The sequence below is a fragment of the Humulus lupulus genome, chromosome 3 (genome assembly GCF_963169125.1).
Source record: "Humulus lupulus chromosome 3, drHumLupu1.1, whole genome shotgun sequence".
NCBI lineage: Eukaryota > Viridiplantae > Streptophyta > Magnoliopsida > Rosales > Cannabaceae > Humulus > Humulus lupulus.
In genome coordinates, this window is record NC_084795.1 from 72,581,487 (window position 1) to 72,595,317 (window position 13,831).

A 13,831-nucleotide genomic window follows, 5' to 3' on the forward strand; every position below is an offset into this window, starting at 1 on the left:
CCATCTCTCTAATCAAATTCAGCAAGCCTTTAATTCAACATATCATAGCAACACAAATAATAAAAATAAAATAATAAATAAATAAAATAAAATAAAGACTAAGCATAAACACATGTTGGTCGAAATCCATATGCATCAATATTCCCATTTTATTTCTTCAATCACATATGTGGTGCATTCAATATGATTCTAAATGAAATACCAACATCATAAGGCATAGGAAATTCTCTTTGCAACAATAAACAACCTCTAAACCAAAAATCAACAAACAATGTAACAAAACTGCTGTTGACCCTTGATTTGGTCAATGATACGGAGTTAAATAAAACGACAAAACTTAGATGAATTCAAGTCAAGAAGATAAATGACACAAGGATTTATAGTGGTTCGTCCCCAAGTGATGGTAATGACCTACGTCCACTTAGTGTTCTTATTAATGTAATGAGAACCTGCGATCAGTAAACAAGGGTTTACCAAGTTTCACAAGCTCTGTAATAGATACAAAGAATTGTGTAAGAAAAATCATTTTCTCTCTTAGTTTCTAAAGATCTCTTTCATGAAGTCTTTGAGTCTTATTTATAGGCTCAAGGATCTACCTCTGGGCCGATGGGCCTTGATTACATTTGATAAAAACATATTTGAATAATAATGGAAATTACACTTTTTACATAAATGAAAGATCAAATATCTTTAGAAAATATATGATATACTGCGACTAGCCCTGGTCACCTAAGAAATATGCCTTCTGTCATACGAATTCTCCTCTGGTCGATGGTCAACCAGAACGTAACTACTTAAATAGTCACACGCATCTTACATGCATACTAATCTTGCCACGTCATCAAGTGAATATTTTTTGGGTAAACAACTACAAACAAAGATCAAAAACTAAAACAACATAGACAATATTCTATAGTCATATTCAAAGAACTTGGAACAACAATAAAACAAAGAAAAGGGCTAGAGGTTCTATTACCTCTTTTGTAGAGATCAAGACTCAAGAAATAGAAAGATGATGATCACCCTCTTGGCACTCCTAGGGTTTTCGAAACCACAACAAGAAAGAAAAGAAACAACAAGATGCTCTTAGATTCAAGAAGAAGAAGAATAAACTAGAAATCACCATGAAGCATAAACTTACCATAGGGATTTCGAAACCCTACTTCCCCTCTTCTTCTTTTTCTTCTCTTTCTCTCTCTTTCCTGCACTCTCCTCCCCTCATATAAAATGCCCTAAACTACTACTTTGTAAAACATCTCCATACTCATATAATTATAGAAGAAAAGCCACTTAACATATGAAAATCCAGTGGGGCCTTGCTAAAACATGCAAGTTGGGCCCAATAGTTTTAAAAAAATGTGAGTATTTATGCAACGTTTAAAATAAATCAAGTTTAAGTCCACTGATAGTTTTTAAAAATAAAGTCCAAAACATCGTTCTTTAAAATTGGGCGTTTAAGTTGATCGTTTTATTCGCACATAGGATACCCCCACGCCATACACACTCTGACGTCGGAACTCCTCACATCACAGCGTGTGCCAAAGATAAACCCTATTTATTACCTGAAAATGGAAAAGTAAGGGGGTGAGCTAAAAGCCCAATAAGGAAGTACAAGCAGCATACAAAGAAAACACAACAAATAACATAATCACATCGTAAGACTCATACAACATCATATCCATACATCATAATTAAACGCCATCATCATACATCGTTCATAAATGCCATCATGATACATCATACATCATCATCATATTCACACATCATCAGCATATTCAAACATCATCATCACATCCTTGTGAACATGGCCCCCTGTCTTGTCCATGTCACATCTTGAGGTAAACATGAGGCTCTGGTCCTTGAATAACCTCGGCGCATTCGCCCTATGAGTTACGACATACCTTAGTAACTCAGGTTACGTCTTATATCCTTAGTAACCCCTTTGTTGTGTCGGGTTCAACATGCTAACAACCATTTGCTTATTCATACAGCATACAAAACACATGCAATCCAGTTGTATCAACACAAAGGAAATACATGATTCATCAAATTCATCATATCATCTCAAAATAACATTTCATACTTCATATCACATAGTACATCATCATACATAGCATATATTTATCCTCATACAAACCAACCTTACTGTTTCATAGCATAAATATAAAAATTATATCTAACTTCCTTACCTCAGGTCCGAGCAAAGAAAAAATGGAACAAACTTCACAACGAGCCTATAATCATAATCAAATAGTTCTCTTTAGCATCACATGAGATTTCTCGTGCCCAACACATATACCCTGTGTGTGCATGGGTCATGCACACATGGTGCAAATTATACACAATTTCCAAACATGTACATTTTTCACATAGAATCACAAAAGAATAATGTCAATTCTACCTATTATCCATACATGATTTCTAAGTAAAAATTATATGTTTGAAAAATAGGCATATATTTGAACGTAAAAGTACATTTTCATGCGATATGCATACGTGGGAGCGTTGTTAAAAAGTGACGTTGAAAAGGATAATTTCTACATGTTCATTTCTAACATTTTCAAGACAAATTCAGCAACATACTCTTTTACCATTATCTACTTAAGTCGCAAAGTTGATTAAACAAATTCATTTAACCCTTTTAAATTTCTCATAAAATAATATTTACATTTATTATTTTAAATCGCTTAGAAACAACAAAACTTGAAATTATTTAGAAGTACTTTTAAAATTTTCATGTTATCTTTAGAAAATAATATTTTCTTTTAACATAACAAAATTACAAGATTTGGTGTGAGAAAATATAATTTTAAATGTGAGAAAAATATATTTTCACGTGTATTATTTAAAACTTAATTTATGTAGTGTAAACTCATTATTTTTAAACAAAATAATTATTTTTAACTTAATAACCTAAACTTTCAGCAACTATTTATTTTGTTTAAAAGTCAAAAGTGAATTTAAACCCAAACAAATTCTTATTAAAAATAAAAAATAAACCGTACTTATTAATAAAGTGAAAATTCATGGTTACATTTTAATATACACATAATTTTGGGTAATAATTTATTTCAATATACACACATTATTTCTTTCATTTAAATGACATTTCTTATTTTTACTAAAAACGTCCAGCAACAAATTAATCACTCAAAAATCATAAACTTGGATTAAAATTTATATTTTCTTCATAAAATATAAAAAAAAAATTTGTAGGTATTAATTGAGTAAAAATATCATTTTTAATATAAATTAAAATACCATTTTATTTACATAAAATCAACATATATTTTGAATCACTTATGCATGCAAATCATTATTTCACCAATTTTATCCACTAATTATACACAAAATCAGCAAGCATATTTAATCATGAAATTCATCTTTACATCATGCTTCTCAAAACTCATACTTATAACCTACATGCTCAATCAACACAAATCCAAACACAAACCCTAGCATGCACCTATTAACATATTTTCACCCTAAGAAAGAAACCCTAACACCATCTAGATATTTAAATCATAGACATATCTCAAGATCAACATACATAAGGCATGCTATAAGAAAACCCTAGGTCGAAACCCACAACATACTTTCATTCCTTATTGTTTTCCAAAACCCAAGAAATTCCTATCATGCTCCTAATGTCATAATTTATCACAAGATAGAAAGATGATTAAATTAACATGCAAAGAGATAAGAGACCCTAACATGTTCCTATTTTCAAAACAATGAACAAGTTCATAGAACACCAAGAGAAACATAAACAAAACCCAACATGAAATCTTTACATATGCCTTGGCCGAAACCTACATGAACATAAACATAAAACACCAACAATCATCATATTTTAGTAGATCAAAACCAAAACCCTTGTCAAACTTAATCATACATCTTCCTTAAATAACAAAGTAATCATAATCATAAATCACCATGCAACATATTCAAGTATCTCAAAAACAACCCAAATCAACACATAGCAAGGATTCAAATAGACATCAAAACCTCAAGATCATTTCAATATAACACAGGATTAAAAACAAGGTTTAAAGATCAACTACCTTCTTGATAGAAACCAAAACCAAAAATGGTCACCACCTTCAATCAACCCCTAGGTTTCGAAATCCACAAAAGAAAGACATAAACATTAACATGAAATAAGAAGATGAGAATGTAGAAGAGATGATTAAACCACCAAGAATCAAGACACTCACCTAAGTTTGAAATCACTCCCCTTTTTCTTTCTTTCTTCTTCTCCTTCTCTCTCTCTAGCTCACGCTCACTCTCTCGTTCTCAATATCTAGAATTCGGCAGCCACCAAGAGCAAAATGCTCTCTTTTCTTTTCTTTCCTTCCTTTTAATCTAACCAAGTAATAACTAGTCCTAATGGGAATGGATAAGTTTCTCAAACCATTTCTCCCAATTAAGCCTAAAATCAATTATAATAAAAAGAATAGATAATTAGAGAATTGTCACAATTCCCTTACCCAAAATAGCTATAGTCTTCCAATGTAAGCTATTTGATTGATAAAAAAATGGGAATAAAAAAGAGAAATTTACACTATACACTATAATTGTCATAAAAATATCAATTTTACGGTATAATGAAATTTTTTACATTTTTACATTATGATGGAATTTCTTACATTTTTACGGTGTGTATTCGATAGAACGAACGCTTAAACACGGCTGGACATGAAGCTTCTTCATTGGCGTCATCTTCTTCGTCGGTGTCATCTTCTTTGTCACTGTCAAAGAATTCCAAAACTAGGTTGTATTGCATCTTGCTACAATTGTATACAGAAGAGCAGCGCCGACGAGCATTCGAGATTGAAGGTGGATGGGTTCACCATCGATGAACACGAAAATGATCGAAGGAGATGCAGATGGTGATTTACTTATAAAACAGAGCAGCTCCGACAAGTTTATGCAAGATACGAGAGGATGAGAGACTCCAGCTACTGTTTTAACGTCGACGAATAAGGCCAAGATAAAGAAAAGTGTCCACCAAGTTGGATGAAGGTGGTGACGTGAGTATTTGCTTAGAGCTATGGTGGCATCCTCAAAGAGCTCGTCTATAATTGTACTGGGCTATGGGGAAGAGATTTTTGGTTTTAGATGGTGAGGTTTCATCATCAACTAATTTATCTATTTCTATTATTATCAAGCATAACCTCACTTGCATGACACGTGTTCCATCATTAAAATCCTTGACTAAAGTTAGATTCAAAGCCACATATGTGACTTCATCGACTTTGTATAATTTCATTCGTATTATTTATTTTAACATATGATAAAAAATAAAAAAACCAAAATACACATGTCATTGACTACATTATATATGAAAAAGTAGCACTTGGAGATATTATTTAATCAAATACTTTGATTATAATTTATAATGTCCACATGAATTTGAGAAAATTTATATTTCTTTTTTTTTAGTATATTTCAACTATCCGTATTTCCTTTTTTGTATTTTTTTTATAGAGACTAGAATGAATTATGTGAAGCATACTGTTATTGATATTGTCTCTTCATATTTATACACAAATATATACAGTGATATGAGCAAAAATATAGTTGTACACAATAAAGACTAATACATAAAAAGATGTATATAATCAATAATTTATGGGAAGGATTCGGTGGTTAATGTTGGATGATCTTCTCTCCTAATATGCCCCCGCAAGATCATGCTTCCATCAGAAACACCGATCTTGGAACGAAGTAGATGGAATCGTTGTTGTGCCAAAGGCTTCGTAAGAATATCTGCAAGTTGATCGTGAGTGGAGACATGAGCAACAGTAAGAGAGCCATTGGATACTTTGTCATGTACAAAGTGGTAATCAAGTGCAATGTGTTTCATGCGAGAATGAAAGACGGGATTAACACATAGATAAGTGGCACCGATATTGTCACATAAAAGGCGTGGTGGTTTTTTTGGAAAGACACCAAGCTCACCAAGAAGATTGGTTATCCAAGCAAGTTCCGCAGCAGTTGAGGCTACTGAGCGGTATTCGGCTTCGGTGGAGGATCGAGCAACTGTTCTTTGCTTTTTGGAGCACCACGAAATTGGGTTTGACCCAAGGAAGATAACGTAAGCAGATATAGAAGTGCAATCATCACGATTTCCTGCCCAATCAGCATCAGAATAGGCAGTGATGTGTAGTGGTTGAGAGCGACGAAGAAACAAGCCGTATGATATTGTATGCCTTAGATATCGTAGTAGACGCTTGGCGGCAGTCCAATGTGTTTGTGTAGGGACATGCATAAATTGAGCAAGTTTGTTGACTGAGTATGCAATATCAAGACGTGAAAGTGATAAGTATTGCATGCCTCCAATCAAACTACGATAATTAGTTGCATCTGCAGCTGGTGTGCCATCTTGAAGAGTCAAGTGAGTGGACGAGCTGATCGGGGTGACTGACTCTTTCATGCCTTCCATGTGAAATCGAGTGAGAAGATCACATATATATTTATGTTGAGACAAAAACAATCCTTGACTATTTGGGATGACTTCAACACCCAAAAAATAATGAAGATCACCTAGATCTTTGATGGAGAATCGAGTAGACAGAGCTGCAATAATTTTTTGAATGAACAACAGAGAGGTCCCTGTAATCAATAAATCATCAACATATACAAGAAAGTACAGAGTAATATCCTTGCACTTATATATGAAAAGGGATGTGTCGCTCTTTGAGTTGGAAAAACCAAGTGAAAGAAGGAAATTCTTAAGTTCTTGAAACCAAGCGCGAGGAGCTTGCTTCAAGCCGTAAAGAGATCGATGAAGACGACAAACATGAGTAGGTCGAGCTTGATCAACAAATCCAGGAGGTTGAGACATAAATACTTCTTCAGATAAATGGCCATGTAGAAAGGCATTATTAACATCCAATTGATGAATGTTCCAACCACGTGCAAGAGCTAGTATGAGCACAATGCAAATGGTGGTTAGCTTGATAACAGGACTGAATGTCTCATGATAATCAACACCAGGACGTTGATTAAAGCCCTTGGCAACAAGACGAGCTTTGTATCGATCAATACTACCATCTGGTCGTCGCTTAACACGAAAAATCCACTTGGATCCAATGATATTATGATTGGGTTGGCGGGGGACAAGTTCCCAAGTTTTATTACGGATAAGAGCATTTAGCTCATCACACATTGCCATTTTCCATTTTGGATCGGTAAGGGCTTGAGAAACAGAGGTAGGCTCTATGGTGAGAGGGATAGAGTGTTTGGAGATGGCATAAGAAAATTTGTTTGAAGGTTTAAAAATATTATTTTTAGAGCGGGTGGTCATGGTATGAGTGTTATGGGACATAGATGAAGAGTAAGAGAGTAAAGAATCAAACCTGGGAGCACTATCACTTGAAGATGAAGTAAGAGATGTGTCACGAGTACAAGTTCCCAAATGAGGATCCACAACCGAAGAAATATTATCAACGTGTCCAATGTCAAGATTGGAAGAAGAATTAAGATTGGAGAGAGAAGATGGAGAGGTGGCATTATTGTTATGAGGGAAGTGAATTGGTGGGATATGAATGGGATCAATATCCCTTGAATCATGTGATATGGTGGGTGGAGAATGACGTGGAGAATTAGGAGGAGGTGTCCTGTGTGGAGATAAGGATGAATTATTTTTGGAAAGATTTTGTGAATCAATAGATTGGAGAGAGTGAGATAGGGCAGCCCATTTTGAGAGAGTAAAATCATTGACTTTGTCATGCTCATTTATGGGAGAGAAAGATGGAAAGTGATTTTCAATAAAATGAACATGTCGTGAGAAGTAAAATTTGTGATTAATGGGCTCAAAACAAATATAAGAGTTGTGGACATTTGAATAACCCAGAAAAATACAAGGCTTGGAGCGTTGATCTAGCTTGTGATTGGTGTAAGGTCGAAGCCAAGGGTAGCATAGACACCCGAAAATCCTCAATTTGGAATAGTTTGGCAATTGATTAAAGAGACATTCAAATGATGATTTATTGTCAAGTATGGGTGTGGGAAGTCGATTGATAAGATAAACTGCAGCATGGAAGGCATAAGACCAAAGAGAGAGAGGAAGAGATGCACGATGTAGAAGAGTCAGTCCCGTCTCAACAATGTGACGGTGTCGACGTTCAGCGGAAGCAACATGTTGTGGTGTGTATGGTGGCGAAAGCAAGTGTTGAATTCCTGAAGTTTCAAACATGGTTTTCAAACCTTGATATTCCTTGCCTCCATCTGAGTAAATGGTATTAATTGAGGTCTTAAAAAAAATTTCAATCATGATTTTAAACTTTGGAAAAATTGTGAAAACATCTGATTTTTGTTCAAGGAAAACAGCCATGAGTATTTGGTATAATGATCAACAAAAATAACATAATAAGAATAACCATCCATTGAACGAATGGGAGATGGACCCCAAACATCAGTATACAATAAATCTAAAGGACTGCTACATTTTAAACTTGACACACCAAAAGGAAGTTTGTGACTTTTATTGCAACGACAAGAGTCACAGAATGACATTTTTGATAGACTAGATTGCGTAGGAATTTTGTGTGTAGAAATTATTTGACTTAGAACTTTAGATGATGGGTGACCAAGGCGATCATGCCATTGATCAACAGAAATCTTAACACTAGAACACGCTTGCTTTGTCATCGGATGAATCTCATTTGTACTTGACCACTCGTATACATCATTCTTGCTCCGTCCTTGGGCGAGTGGTGCCCCCGTGGTTAAATCCTTAACACAAAAAGAAGACGAACAGAATTCAATGGAAGCATTATTTGATTTGCAAAATTGAGAAACTGAAATTAAATTTTGTTTCATGGATGGAACACATAAGACATTTGAAAGTGAAAAAGAATTTGTAGAAGAAGTGAATATGGATTTGCTAGTGTGTGTAATATGTAAACCTGTACCATCACCAATAATAATATCACCAGGTCCTTCGTAAGGGTGTCGAGTTGACATATTGTTTAAATCAGCGGTCACATGGTGAGAAGCACCAGTGTCAAGAAGCCAATTAGAGTTTGAGCTACGAACACTGCCAGTGGTTGTGTGATTTGCTCTAGGTGGTATTGGTAGTCCGAGTTGTCTCTTCAAGGAGTAGCATTCTCGAGCTGTGTGACCTCTTTTCTCACAATATTGACAGAATATAATATGACCTTTGTTGGGTTGGTTGCCTTGATTGTTGGTGTTTTCATATCGCAGATGGCCTTGATTGCGATTCTGTCTCTTATTGTGGGGATGATTTCCATGTGGTTGATTGAAGCGAGCAGCATTAGCAGTCATACCACCAGACCTATTTTCTTCACGTTTTTCTTCACGCTTAAGAAAAGATTCATGCTCAACAAGTTTGTCGTGGAGTCCTTCAAAATCTATGACACTATCTCATGCACTTATAGCACTTGCTATTCCCTTATACTCAGGACCAACTCCATTCAGCACATAGGTAATGAGACTGGGATTCGGTACTGGTGAACCAATTATAGCAAGTTCATCTGCAATGCCGCGAATGTAGCTTAGATATTCAGTCATTGATTTTGTACATTGTCCTTCAGCGAGTAGATCTGTTAGTCCCAAGATACGAGAAGATGATGAGTTGGCATACGACTTTGCAAGGCGGTTCCACGCTTCAGCGACAGATTTGGACGAACTCACCATTGATATTACTCGATCTGAAAGAGATGAGAGTATACCGTGAAAAAGTAACTTGTCTTGTCATTGCCATAAAATGAACTCAGGATTAGGAATTGTTTTTCCTTCAACATCCAGTGTTGCAGGAGGACAAGGTTTGGATCCATCAATATATCCAAGCAGGTCATAACCAAAAAGCAATAAGTCAAATTGAGCCTTCCATGAAGGGTAATTTGCAGAGGTCAACTTGACAGGCAATTGTGTTGAATTGAAGGCAATTAGATCATTGTGATTAGAAGGGATAGTAACAATTGATTGGTTGCTTTTTTCTGTTGTCATGATTAAGAAGAAAGGAGATGCTTAGGATCGTATGAGACTCGTTGGAGATTATGGCTCTGGTACCATATAGAGACTAGAATGAATTATGTGAAGCATACTATTATTGATATTGTCTCTTCATATTTATACACAAATATATACAGTGATATGAGCAAAAATATAGCTGTACACAATAAAGACTAATACATAAAAAGATGTATATAATCAATAATTTATGGGGAGGATTCGGTGGTTAATGTTGGATGATCTTCTCTTCTAATATTTTTTATAATATTTTTCCTGTTTTTTTTTTTTTGTTTTTTTTTTGTAATTTTTAAGTTTATTTTGAGTATATATTTAGCTTTTCTTAAGTATATTTTGGGCTGATATCTAATTGATTTAGTGCTTTTAGTGTATTTTTGGTAAATATAAATTTTCATTTTTTTACTGTTGTTGTGTGAATTGATTTTGGGTATATATTTAGTATTCTTTTAGTTTTTTTTAACATATTTTACAATGCTGTGATAATTTTTTCAATGTTATTTTTCTTGTTTATTTTGGGTTTATGTCATATGTTCATGTATATATTTTTAGTTTATTTTTTACACATTTTAAAATGCAGTAAGAAGTTTTTCAATGTTATTTTGTTGTTGTTTTTAAGTTTATTTTTTGTTGATGCAACATGTTGATGTTTAGTTACTACAAAAAAAAATGTTGATGTTTAGTTAATTTGCATGTGTTTTTTCAACACTATATTGTTGTGGGGTTATTGTCTTGTTGAGTTTAGGTTATTTTTTGTGTTGTTTAGATTTATGTATAGATGTTTTTATGTTGTTTTTTTAGTTGTTTAAGTTTATATATAGTTGTTCTGTTGTTGTGGTTATGTCTAATTATTGTTTATTTGTTTTCGGATATATTTTGATTTTTTTTTTTAAAAAAAACATGTTAGTATGCTGTGGGTTGACTTCTAGTTGTTGTCCAATTGTTATTTTTTTTAGTTTATTTTGGATATATATTTAGTTGTTTTGAGTTATATTTTTGACACATTTAAAAAAGCAGTAAAAAAATTTATGTTGTTTTTTAGTTTATTTAGAGTTAATACAATGAATTGATGTCTAATTGTTTTTTCAACACTGTATTATTGTGAGATTGTTGTCATGTTGCTTTTTGATATTGTATTACAGTGTGTTGCTTTTTTAAAATGTAAGAATAAGTATTTTGATGTTGTTTTTCTGTTGTTTTTTTGTAGTTGCATTGTGTTGTTGTAAGGTTGTTGTCGTGTTGCTTTCTTGCTGTTTGTTAACATTATGTTTTGTGGATTGATGTTTAGTGTAAATCTTATTTTTGTAATTTTGAAACATTAAAATCGTAGTTTTGAAAACTTGAGTTAGTAAAAATGTAAAAAAAAAAAAAATCATAAAAAATGGGTATTTATGAAGAAAAAAAGCCAATAAAAAATCCTTCCCCTTTCCCACTCTTACCGTCCACCTCTCTATTTCCTCTTTCTTTCTTTATTTTTTTCTAATTAAATAAAATAAATCTAATAAAAGGAAATAATAAAAAAATGTGTAGAAAATCTATTGCATGCACACCATGTAACCATGCACATACACACACACAATCACTAAAGTGCATCTCTACTTACCATGCACTTTGGTACATTCAATCAAAAATTCATTTTATTTACAAATTAAATTAATAAAACAAATAAAATAATTAACAATTAAATTCACACAATTTCTACCAAACAATTCAAACAATAAAAAAATAATTCACCATACTTAACAATTAAACAAAACAAAGCACAAAATTAATAAAAATAAAAATAAAAAATTGGTGCGCGGTACCTCTTTCTCTCTCTATGCATGGCAGCCACTAGGGGAATCTCAAGGTTCACACCTTGCTAGATAGAAAACCTAGACACTAATTATTAAGCAAAAGAAAATATATTTTTGACTACCAATTATATGGTTCATAACACATATAACCAAATAATTGTGTCAAAATACATTCAAGATTATCTAAAAAAAAATCCAAAAGTCTTAAGATATTCAACATTGCATAATTAACATAAACAAAACATTCACAATAGTCAACAAAATAGTCTTAAACAGTTGCATATTCAAAAGTAAAAGTAGGAATTCATGATCTTCCAAATGTCAACACAACAAAGCCTTCCAAATCAGATTTTATTTTGCACTTCACTTATTGAATCTGGTAAATAAAATATAAAAGAAAAACTTCATGAAATATCATATCATTCATCTAAAATAGTCAATAATATCATGATGCATAACCAAATTAATCTAAAATGTTTTTTCAAGAGTTTTGAGACGGAGTTTGTAGCACACTAATATATATTTTTTTAATTAACACTTAACAATTATAAATTCAAATAAAGCAAAATTAAATAAATTAAATATATATATATATATATATATATATTGGTGCGCTAGAAGCCGGTCTCAAAACCTAGAAAACATTCCAAATTCAAATAACATCACCCAAGTTGCAGCCTCAAAAATACAAGTTGAGTTGTGGGGCCGTGAACCACTTTTTCCAGACCCCAGCTTGGGCACTTGATAATAATTAATAAATTTTCTCGCGTGAACAACCCTGCAGCACCCATCGACAATAATTGGCCATACTTGATATGTAACTTAGAATTTAATGATTCAAAATGCTGTGAAAATATAAGAACAAGACCTACAACTTATATGTTTTGAGTTTTGCGAGATAATTACTGGATCAATGTCTAAATCAACCATGGAATTCCTAATAGTTTCATCCTCCAATGATCTCCTAGCCACAATTTACTTTTATTTTTAAAACGTCTTTGTGGCCTAAGAATCACAAAATACAAAAATAAAGTTTAAGTCATAAAAAACACTTAAAACTAATGAACTCTAAATCTAAGAAAATTAAAAATATATGATGCAAAATGATGTTACAGAGCCATGATTTTTTTTTTTCACGGGCATGATAGATTTTTTTTTTCATATATAATATTTTTTTCAATAAAACTAACACTATAGTCTATTAATGTTCAAATTAACTAGTTGTTTTATATATTCTGATTCTATTACAATATAACATTTTTTCATTATTTAAAACTTACTTCATTATAGTCTCATTGTCAACACAATCAATACAAACAAAATAGAAGTGACAATTAATCTAAGAATCAATAAAACCTCTCAAAAATAAATTAATAAATATATATATATATAAGATTAAGCTAATTCTTCACTAGCAATAAAACTATTAGACAAAATATTATATTCTCAAAATCAAATGTAAATTACATTATCAACTACAAATTTAACTCTAACTATAAGTATGCAAATTTTTAAAGTAAAAAAAAAATAGAAGTCTTATATATATATATATATATATATATATATTAGGTAAAAGTAAGGTGTAATGTATTTTTATTAGAAAATGTATTAATTTATTTTTATTATATTTATTAATTATTGTATAAATTTTAAATAAATAAATAATATCCTATATTATAAAAGAATGACATAAACATATTAAAAAAATAAACCAAAGCATTATTTATAGTTAAAAAAAAGAGAATTTTACACTAAACACCATATTAACCCAAAAAAAATAATATAAATACTGTCACACAGAGAATTTAACGTTTTTACGGTGCCGAGTTTATTTGTATATTTGTACGAGTTGTTCTGGACAACATCGACATTGGCAGCTTCGTGCTTTATCAAGCTTCATCAACGTGATTGTTGTAGAATGCAATTGAACGAATCTATGGTTTCGTCTTCTCCAGCAGCAGCAACGACGTCGGTCATTCCAATCGTATGTTATGTTGCATACCAAGACTAAGCTCCATGAAGAAGCTTCGTCAATA

General features: G+C 32.3%; 1 long non-coding RNA gene across 2 annotated transcripts; it reads right to left on the minus strand.

The window, feature by feature from the left end:
* Positions 1-432: 432 nt before the first annotated feature.
* LOC133821187 (uncharacterized) lies at positions 433-5,209 on the minus strand. 2 transcript variants are annotated; one of them, XR_009887363.1, is made up of 4 exons: positions 4,650-5,209; positions 4,065-4,114; positions 1,142-1,562; positions 433-1,036 (listed from the first exon to the last, which is right to left on the minus strand). It is a non-coding gene; the product is annotated as an uncharacterized LOC133821187 (long non-coding RNA). The 2 variants fall into 2 exon arrangements; XR_009887362.1 differs by lacking the exon at positions 4,065-4,114.
* Between the last annotated feature and the right edge of the window lie 8,622 nt (positions 5,210-13,831).